Here is an 11,655-nt window from a genome sequence, read left to right on the forward strand (position 1 = left end):
TCATGCTATAGAAATGCTATTCTTGATACCCTGTTTTCCTGCCAGTCATAAAAGAAAATATAGAGTTCATGTTTATTGGAAATATTCTTCCTTTTACAGACTGTAAAACTTCTATCTCCTCTATTATCATTCACTTTCATCTGCTGAATAATTTCACATATTGACATATACTTCACATCATTTTCTTGATTTTTTTGGTGTACCCTAAGAGAGACTCTAAAATTAATTTTTTACATTCATGCCAGTTACTAACTTTTAAAAAGTGCTACAAAAAGTCACTGTAGTAATAATTCATTCCTCCTTTAATTTTCATATCCTCAGTCAAATGAATATTTTACACACACTCCCCAAGGACTTAAAACCTTTTGTAAGTGAAATAAGTCATGCACAGGAACAAGAATCACAAGTCTTCTGATGAATTATGTATTTTTAAATGCAAATGGTTCTATTTTCACAATACCTCACTGTTAAATATGTTCTCTGCTCGGATCTGCTTTATTCTTATGTTACATATTTTATTGTACGTCAAAGTTAAAGTCATTAGCTATTCAAATGTCACTCTAATGATGCCCAATTATCAGCATTTAAATAGTTCATGTGTAGGAATTCAAATAGGAGCAGCTCTTACATAAAATACGGTTAAGAGAAAGAACGTCATAGACACACATGGATGGAAAAATACATATATCAGTTTGGGTAAATTTAAGTTAAAATGTCAAGAAAAAAAGACTTAATTATTATATCTTTCTGGTGCTTTTAGTTTTGATTACAGACAGCAATGTAATTATACTTCCAAGTCATTGGGACCTTGAATGGGACAGCAGAATGCAATCCAAGTTACATGTGACTAATATTATCAAAACAGAGCAGAAGAAAATTGTACAAACCTGTTGATAATATTACTCCTATATTCTCTATAGACTTTCAACACATTCTTGGTATGTTTCTGTGATTACAGTTGTCCCAGCCATAATCAACAACTCTGAGTGACCTCACCTGAAAGCTAATTTTATTTTGTAAAAACTGACAGGTGAAGATGGAGCCCAGTAATAAAACCAAAGGTAATTTTTATGGAAAGCAAACTCGAGACTTCATGCCATCATGTAGCATGTGAATTATCACTATCTTTGCATTTTCTCTTACTCTTACAAATATTTCACATTTGTGCTACCTATTAATGATACATGTACGTGCACATAACACCTTCTTAATAAAGGCTACAGCAGCATATCTTTCTGATTGAGGAAATTATCCCACATGGTAATGATTTGATCAAACTCTTCAAGTTATGTGCCTCATCATTAGTTTTCCCAAGCTATAAAGCCAAAAAAAAAAAAAAAAAAAAAAAAAAAAAAAAAAAAAAAAGCTACTAGACATATATACAGCACAGACCTGTAGCAAGGGAAGAATTATGGCTTATCCAAATGATAGCGAATAATTCAGTACATTTAGAAAAAATATACACATATGAAAATGCATCACAGATCCCAGTTTGAGTTCAAGTTCCCAACAGTGAACTCAAGAGCTCATGGAAAATACAGTTAGGTAGATTCCTCTTAGCAAAGATTTAGTAGTGGTCCCTGCATTTAATGACAGTTTCTTTTAATGAAATTATTTACTTGAATAGACTAATGTGAAAGAAAAACAGTTCAACATACACCAGACACAATACGAAAAAGTATTCATAGTTTAAAGTGTGTTAAAGTGAATGATGTCACAAATGGATAAATCTTAACTGCATCTTACCTGTAGTAGCACAGTGTCTTGACAGTGTTGAGTGTCGAAAAGATGCAAGTCTCTAAATTAGAAAACAAGGGGGTGTTTGCGCTCCCAGTTTCAGCAGAGCTAGTGTTCTATGCATAAGTAATAAATTGCCTCGTCAAAGTCGTCCTGGCCACTGTGTTCATGGGCAATAGTTAGAATCACTGCCCGAAGGCTTGCTTGATGCTGCTCCCACAGCCTCTGCTTTTGCACAGAGACCTAACGTAGGAGTGTGCCGGAGAACATCCCTTTCCCACCCCCTCCCTCCCCCTCCTTTTTGCGTGGTCTTTCTTCCTCTGTATCTCACTCTCTCTCACGAATAGAGAGTTATCCTTTGGTTCATTCGGCAGTCAAAGAGGACAGGCTGGCAGGCAACAGTGCAGCTCCCCCCATGCTGAGCTACATGAATGTGTTGTGAATAAAGACAAAGCCCCTGAACCAGTGCAGCACGTTACTCCCTGAAAAAGCGCTGCAATGATACTCTGCACTGCAACTCCTCAGGCAGGCAAGCAGGCAGGCAGAGAGGTGGACTGAATTTCCCTCGCTCTCCCTCCTAGGAACGTACATTATGAAGTTTGGCTCAGGACCTTGCCTCTCGTCTAAGAAACCGTATTTTCTGAGGGTAAAAAAATTTTTATTAACTCTCTGGACACTCTGAAGAAAAGTATTTTAGTTTTCTACTCTGCTTAACTTGGAGAGCCTACCTCATCCCCAAGTTGTCGCCAAAGTAACTGAATTTTCTAACTTTAGAAGATAAAGATCAGGTATGTTAGGCCACAGATAAACGTTTTCATGGTAGGGGAAGATGAATTTCTCTAGTCTCTGTATTCCTGAGGGACTGAGTAGGGAGTGTTGGGGAGAGGTGAGTAAACAAACAAAAAGCATCCATATCTCACAGGCGCCAAAAATAGAAACTGAGATAAACTAAAGTGAAATTGATGAACGAGTCTGAAAGAACCTAAGTGCAAAGGACTGAACAGAGTAAATTAATGGTACTCACTGGTTTTCTATAGCTATCATTCAGTTTTGATAACAGAAAATCATCCTACTTAAAATATACGTCATGGTTTATGTGGCTTTTGTGTTAATATACAAGTAAACATAGGCTAACATGTATCACAGATTTAAGAAAGATTTAGCACATAATGGCCTATAGGTATTTGCATAAGGAGAGTCAGAGGTTGTTTTCATACTAACAAAACCACAGGAGGTTACTAACCTATGGATACAGAGCTTTGAGATGCACACTCCCAAATACTGGTCCTAGTTAATGTATACTGTAATGATAAGACTTTTAAAGCACAATCATATAATGCAGGCAACAGTATTTGGTAAAATAATTAAGTTAGAATGAGACTTTTCCATGAATGCCAAAACACCTGAAAGTAAATAGTCGCTGGACCAAAATATAACTTTATTTCTCTCCATCACAAAAATGAATTCTGGAGCTAAGAGTTCCAGGGCTGGATGCGAGCTCTGTGACATCAGGGACTAGGCTCCTTGTTGCTCCACCATTCGCAACACAGTTAAAGATAGTTACTCACACTGTAACCACTAAATTGATATTGAAACTTCAGAAGCAGAGAAGAATGAGGACAACATGTTCCCTGTTTAAGGACATACCTTGGAAATTGAACATGACGTGTCTTTGACTAGAAATTAACCATATGGCCAGAGCTTACTGCAAATGAGACTGGAAGACTGAAAAATAGAGTGTCTATGTGACATGGCCATGTGTATGGCTAAAAATCTGAGGATTCTTTTACTAAAAAAGAAGAAAATGAGGGAATATGGGCGAAATAATAGTATCTGCCATAGTAAGATTAATGGATATTAAGTGATATCAAAGCATCCATTCCACCTTTATTCCATTTTGAAGTGCAATGTAATTTAGGAAATTTATTTCATATTGAACAGCAGACCTTGTTGAATCTAAGCCTACGATAGTAATAGCATCATACTTGCAAGTAATTGGTTAATAAACACAGACCTGAGCCAATTAGGGCATGATGTTCACTTGGTGATAGTTACTGGCTCAAGAATAGCATATTTCTTTATACTTGCCCAATCAAACTTAATGGAGAAAAAATTGTTCATTAAGGAACATATGAGTTAGGATCCAATTTTAAGATCAATATGACAATTTGGAGACAATGAAAGAAACTAGATATTTGAAGAAATCAATGCACGTTTGGATTAACCAGCTCTAGACTCAACTTCTAGTTAAGTGCACCAATGCGTTACATCACTTTTTAAGTCACTTTGATAACCTTTCTGTTAGTAACCAAAACATTCTTAATGTACATCTAAAAAAACCTATTCTTTAGCATTTGGTATATAATTCCTTGTTCTCAATCCTAGTATCATGTGTGAAACTCCATGGTTTGGTGATACATATTTTTCTAAATTAAGAATAGAAATATCAAGGGAATATTAAATTTCTACTCATTCCAGACTTTCAAACTTTCAATTTATTTACTTAAAATGTTTCTAACAATTTAATTTTCATTGACATTCCATTGGGATTATTAGAAAGTCAATTTGTTGTTGAGCCAGGGACATATCACAAGCTCAACAGATTTAAATAGCTTCTTGTTTTTGTTACAGTTATTACTTCTCAGGATCTAACTAGAATAATAAGCTATGCTGTATAGCTTTCTCTCACTTCAGTCTGTGACAATAAGTGTTGTATTTTAATAGCTAACATTTGTCCATGGGTGTGTTTACCCTATGCCCTATCCTGCTTTAAGTTTTTATAATGTATGAACTCATGTGATCTTCACAACAGCTTTATGAGGAGTATACTATTATAACCTCAATTCATTTATGAACTGAGAAATGGAGTTACACATTGTTTTAGTCTATTTTGTGTTGCTATAAAAGAATATCTGAGACTGAGTAATTTATAAGGAAAAGAGGTTCATTTAGTTCAAGGTTCTGAAGGCTGAGAAGTTCAAGGGCATGACCCTGGCTTCCAGTGAGGGCTTTTGAGCTGCCTCACAAAATGGTGAAGAAGGTCAAAGAGGAGGTAGACACATGCCAACAGAGGCAAACCTGAGGGATGTCCTGGCTTTATAACAACCCAGTCTCTCAGGAACTACTCTATTTCTGTGAGAACTAATCCAGTCTCCTGAGAGCAAGACTCAATCACTATGGAGAGAACAGCACCAAGCCAGTGATGAGAGATCCAATCTCAGACCCCAAACCTCTCCCTGTAGGCCTTGCCTTTCACCATCATCCCGTTGGGGATCAATTTTTAACATGAGTTTTGGTGGAGATAAACACACCATATCCAAACCATAACACACAGATAAACAAAACTGGTGCAGGAAGAAATCTAAATAATCAAATGTCTATTAGGGATACTGACATCACAATAAAAAAAATCTGCCCACAAACAAAACAAAACACTCTAGGTCAGAGACCTATACCTGCCAATTCAATATTTAATGATAAAATGCACCAATTGACACCAAAGTATCATAACTCTTTTTAGCAAATAGAGCGAGAAGAAACACTGCATGGCTAATTTTATGAAGCCAGAATTACCTTGATACCAAAATCAGAGAAAGATATCACAAAAAGGAAAAGGATGAACAAATATCTTTCATTAACTAAAACACAAAAGTCATTAACTGAATATTGCAAACAAATCCGGCAATATATAAAAAGAATGATATATTGTGAACGAGAGGTCTTTAACCCAGGAATTCGAGTTTGAGTAAATATGAACAAAGGCAAACAATATAATTTACCATATTAACAAATCAAAAACAAAAGTTACATTATCATCTTAACTGTAGAAAACATATAAGAAAAATTCAACACACTTTCATAATAATAAATGTCGTCTATTCTTACCTGTTTCATTCAACTTTGCATTCGATGTACAGCAACTGTAATATGATAAGAAAATTTGGTCATGTATAAAGAACATACTAAGGAATATTAAAATAAAAATGTATAAAAATTAATAAGTAAATTTAGCAATATCAAAAAATACAAGTAAATCTACCTAAGAGGTCAATTGTACCAGGTGCAATGGCTCGCCTGTAATCCCAGCACTTTGGGAGGTCGGTCAAGGTGGGCGGATCACGACATCAAGAGTTTGAGACCACCCTGGCCAACATGGTGAAACCCCTTCTCTACTAAAACTGCAAAAATTAGGTGGGTGTGGTGGTGCATTACTGTAATCTCAGTTACTCGAAAGGCTGAGGCAGGAGAATTGCTTAAACCCAGGAGGCAGAGGTTGCAGTGAGCTGAGATCACACCATTGCATTCCAGCCTGGGCCACAAAGCAAGACTCCACCGCAAAAAAAAAAAAAAAAAAAAAAAAAAAAAAGTCAATGATACCAATGAACAATGGTAAAACAAAAGCATAGATTAATATGTAGACATAATTTACAGTAAAGTAGCACCAAAAGCTTGAAACACATAAGAATAAATTCTACAGAACGTGTAATACCTCAGCACTGAAATTGACAAAATATTGCTCAGAGAAATTAGACTAAATCCATGTTCATTGCTTGGAAGAATCTATAATATTGTTAAGATGCCAAATATCCCCAAATTGAACTAGAGTGAATTCAGACCCTATTATTATTGCAGATAGATTTTTGGGAAATAAACCAACTTATTTTAAAATACATATGAAAATAAAAAGGACCTAGAATAACTAAAACAATCTTTCAAAGGAAAAATATTCTTAAAGAATTTGTCCTACCAATTTTGAAAACTTTAAAGCTACACTAGTTAAGAGAGTATGGTATTGATGTAGGTATAGATATAAGGAATAATGGAACTCAATAGAGACTTGAGAAAGACTTTGATTGTGGTGGTGATTAAAATGAATGTATACAGTTCTTCAAACTCATCTAATCATTCACTTAAAATATTTTATTTATTTTTGAGGCAGGGTTTTGTGCTCTGTCACTCAAGCTAAAGTGTAATGGCATGATCATGGCTCAGTGTAGCCTTGATATCCCAAGGAGACCTCCCAGGCTCAAGTGTTCCTCCCACCTCAGCCAACTGATGAGATGGGATTATATCTGTCTGCTACCATGCCCAGCTAATTTTTGTATTTTTTGTGGAGACTGGGTTTTGCCATGTTTCCCAGGCTGGTCTTCAACTCCTGGGCTCAAGTGATCTGCCTTCCTGGTCCTCCCAAAGTGCTGGGATGACAAGCATTGTATTTTATTTGATGTAAATTATAGCTCAATAAATTTGACTTAAGAAGAAACAGGAGAGATACTGAGACACTGATCATTAAGTAACTCACTTGAGATCATACAGTTAGTAAATAGAACTTCACTTTAATCTCTGATTTTTTTTCTCTTAACAATTTTTTATGCTGACTCTTAAGTTCAGAAATGTTTTTTAGTATTAATAACGAGAAATTTAAGTAAAATAAGATAAAAGTAAAGAGAAAATGGTGGACATTTGCTCAAACTAGAACTCGAATGTCTTTAGAAATTCCGACAATTCTAGGGATGAACTTCCCAATCTATCTTTCTCCATGATATCTTTGACTTTTTTGACACTCACTATATGTAACTGATTGTTACTGTCTTATCTGTAAATGTATTTTACTTCATGTTTTCTGAGTTTCTGCTGATTTGTCTTATCCTTCTTACTTTATAATAACTTCAATTTGCTGTAATCTTTCATGAAGCCCATATTAGAACGTTTTTCAAGTTGAGGTTTTCTACTCTTCTCCATTTCAAATTTCCAGAAGAGGAAATTTATTTGATCCAAGAAATGTGGGATAATGTACAATAGACTCATCATAGATCAAAGGCAAGCTATAGATTGACTTTTCTTGGGTGTGGGGTTTAACCTTAGATTTATTAAACGTGTGGGACATGAAACTAGGTTTATATGGTAAATACATGGCTCCTTGGATAGGATTATGAGTTTGGCAAATGCCATTATTGGCATATATACTATGGTATATCACTTTCGGTTTCCTCTGAAATCATTACCAATATTTGTGAAAGAAATATGCATATTAATATATTATGTATACAAACATATAAAGAGATATATTCCTCCTGGATAGCACAGGTCCTGATAGCTTTCTAGTTCTAGTCCAGGTAAAGTCTTCATGTTCTTTCCTTTCTTTATTTCCCCATTCTATTTTTATTAATGTACTCCTTCTTGTAGCTTTCAAAAAAATTTGTATGTATCTATGTGTTTGTGCATTCTCAGACATAAAGAGAAATAATTTATTTTTCTTAGATGTCACAGAAAAATACTGTGGATTTCTGAGATTTCTTTTCTATTGGAGTAGGATTCTTGGCACACAGATAAACAAGATTGCGTTTAATATTTAAGACCCTTAAAGAATACTGAGTTTGTATTTGCAGACCTATCCCAGGCATCCTACACTCACAAGTCCTCCGCAAGTCAAGTTAGTGAATGATGACCCATAAAGAGATAATTAGACCAACAGAAGAGGCTAATAAGTGAACATTAGTCATGCCTACTGAATAGGGTGAATATAGTTCATCCCACTCAAAATTCTGCTGAGCAAATTAATTTCTAATACCACAAGAAAAACTTTCATTATTTAATATACCTTCTTGAATTTTTGTTTAGTCTCTAAGGAAAAATACAATTATAAAATAATAAAGTTAAGAAAATTTGACCTCAGTAAAGCTAAGTTGAATTTTCAGTGTTTTGTTATAGGGCAGAAAATATTAAAAGCTAGATAATTTTAGTGCAAAAATAACATCTGCAGGAAAATATATACTCCTGCATTTGAATGTAGTATTACCATTCATATATGTAGCTAAGAAAGGCAAAGTTGTATTGTCCAATTCTTTTTCATATGCCACCATTTTGAATAATAAATGTGAAGGCATTATTACTATAATGAGTCTTATAATTCTTGAACTAAATACATAGTTATAAGTACTACAAATGACAGAAAATATATTGTCTATGAGACCATAAACCTTTTTTTCAATTGGTTTACATTGCCAAACATTTTTGTAAAATCAATTAATATGAAAATCAATTTCAATGCAAATTCCAACCTTTAGTTTAAGTTTTGCTTTCTAGAGACAAATAAGGAGAGTCAATCTCTACTTTGTCTTCTGGTTTATATAATGCATAAAATTAACCCTCATTTACTGCCTTAGCCCTTGTCTCATCCTTTTCTTGTTTAAGCGAAACATGACGAATTTTCCCTAATTTCTTATATGACATGGTTTACAAATCTTTTCTATCTATCCATCATTCACCAAATTCAGTACATCTTGCCAACATTCTTTAAAAAAGTGTGTCCTGATGTAGTAGATAACTGCATTTCTGCCTGCCTAACATTCTTTCCTGGTAACCAAATCTGGAATTCCTTTTGTTTACTGCCCATCCAAAATCTGGAATTCCTTTTGTTTGCCGCTCCTTTAAGTCATCCTTGGGTTCTGATGACTCAGGTGAAGATGAACCCCACCACTGGCTACAGCCATTGGCTCAGAAGCAAATACATGCTCTCCAATTGGACCTTTCTGAGCCTGAGACTGAAATTGGAAACACTGGGGAAAGAAATCTCACTTTCTATCCATATTGCTAAACCATGGATATAAAGCTGGAGTTACTGGTGACTATCTTGCTTTTCTATTGATTTTACTAAGAAACTATATAATACAAAGGAAAGAAGAGCTGACCCATAGACAAAGGCACATCTCTAACAGCTTCTAGATCCAATCGAGCATGGAGCAGGTCCTTGAAATTTTCTGCTATTATAGACATAAATTCTTTTTCTCTTGTATGCCACTTGAGTAGTATTTCTTTCAATGAAAATGTTAAGAATGTAACATCTGACATTATCCTAGAGCAGGCGTCCCCAAACTTTTTACACAGGGGGCCAGTTCACTGTCCCTCAGACCGTTGGAGGGCCGCCACATACTGTGCTCCTCTCACTGACCACCAATAAAAGAGGTGCCCCTTCTGAAGTGTGGCGGGGGGCTGGATAAATGGCCTCAGGGGGCCGCATGCGGCCCGTGGGCTGTAGTTTGTGGACGCCTGTCCTAAAGTATCTTGTCAAATGTAGACCCTATGTGTTGATGGAGATACTGGGGATTCATCTTGACTCACTGCCACCAAACGTATCTCCCCTTCTTTTATCGCTGGGAATATGGTTTGTTCACTGTCCCTAAATGTATGACCATACACAATTTTTGTTAAATTTTATCTCATTAGTTTTAGAAGTTAGCTATCCTGTGCAACTTTGTTTAATATCTAAAGTTTTGATAGATAAGCATTTACAATCTTCATCCCTAATATCTGCTTACAATGTTGAGAGGATAGTTATCCTTGGCAGGCCATCAGAGACTACCTCCAGATAGAACTGGGTCTATTGATGAGGGCTCTGCATGTGGTAGTAGAGCTGACTACATACTGTATCAGGATGTTAAAATGGGGACTTCAACTGAGGTACAAAGGCAGAGAAGAGATAAAATTAGAGTCTGACATTTTTAAAGGATTTAACTCTTAAAAATCAGGTCACTGACATTATGAAAAGGAGTCAAAAGAAGATAGAGATAATTTCTATGAAAAATTTGTCAACTTAGTCATTGATGTTTATATTGAATAATTTTTGAGAAAGTCATTCAAAAGCCTTTACATCCTGATAATACCACTGAAGAAAAGTATTGAAGTCACCTTAATATTGAAAATAAGGTGGGTCACAATAACTAAGGCTGAAAATTAAATCTTCTGTGAAGATTTCTTTGGGAAAATGATGCTGTCTATTCCACTCCTCACAGGGAGAGGGGCCCATGTCATGTGAAACAAATCAAAAGAGAAAAGGTTGAACGGGACTAAGCATGTTAGAAGTACCACGGTTAGGAAGTCTGCTGTCTGAGAAATCTAGAAGATTGGAAATGTGCTGCTTACCTGGTGGCAAAACAAAGGAAGAGATACCATTGGTCTGGAATTTTCCAATTTGCCTATAGTTTGTCAGAGCAAATAATGTGCGTGTGTTTCCTATAGCCACTTGGAGAGACAGACTGGGATCCGGGGAACGGACAGAGATAGACAGAAAGCCTGGAGCCATTTAAAACATTCACAGTAAGAATGCTTGAAAGTGCAATGATTCTTCAAATTTCCAATAATGAGACACTGGGTGAACTGCACTACTTAAACAAGAAAACCAAAGAGTGAGGGGGGATTGACCCAACTGAGGTAATATGTATTGTCTAAAAAAATGCACAACCATGCATATTTTTTAGGCAATGTATATTGTAGGCCTACAGATAGTCCACAGAAGCACTGATAAAAGACTCAGCTTTCAATACCTCCCAAACTGTGAAGCCATCTTAGGACACAGTAGGCAAGTAAGAATTGTCTAACCCTTTGAGTCCTCTTTCTTCTGTGGCCTTAAGGATGTCCACAACTACAAAATGAGGTAGAAGAGAGAAGGACCATGCTCCTTCCTCAGTTTTCCATCTAAAGTGCCCTGGTGAGGTAAAGGAAGATTAATTTAACTAATTTTAATCATATATAGAAGTTTTGTTATTATGTGAACATATATTTAATTTTTAATGAACGTATTTGTAGCTTAAAGTGGCTGTAAGATATTTAGCTGTCTAAAAGGGTTCAGAAAAGCCAGGGAGCTGCCCAAATTTTCAAATAGGACTATGAAAATACTGCTCTCTTGGATCAAGTCTAAAAAAATCCATGAGAAACGAAAAGAGAGATGTTTTCTGATTTCATCTCATAGGTTCTATTTGTTCTGTGTACTATCGCCTTACTTCACTAAAACCTAATTCCTTCATCTTATAAGCATAAATGAGGTGGGAGACATTTACAAAAATCCTGCTAAAATCTAGACATTCTCTATGTTCTATTTATCATTCTTTGCTAGACAGTTTAGGAAAGGAAATGAAATTA

The 11,655-nt window shown here is 35.5% G+C and overlaps 1 protein-coding gene across 8 annotated transcripts in view; it reads right to left on the minus strand.

Annotated features, from left to right (window-relative positions):
• TENM2 (teneurin transmembrane protein 2) overlaps positions 1–1,994 on the minus strand; it is a 3,817,113-nt gene extending 3,815,119 nt beyond the window's left edge. For all 8 annotated transcript variants that reach the window (XM_074390353.1, XM_074390351.1, XM_074390352.1 and 5 more), the window contains exon 1: positions 1,747–1,994. The gene's annotated coding sequence lies outside the window, so the exon portion shown is untranslated. The remainder of the gene's footprint in view (positions 1–1,746) is intronic.
• Positions 1,995–11,655: the final 9,661 nt, after the last annotated feature.

Source organism: Saimiri boliviensis, chromosome 20, assembly GCF_048565385.1.
Source record: "Saimiri boliviensis isolate mSaiBol1 chromosome 20, mSaiBol1.pri, whole genome shotgun sequence".
Taxonomy (NCBI): Eukaryota; Metazoa; Chordata; class Mammalia; order Primates; family Cebidae; genus Saimiri; species Saimiri boliviensis.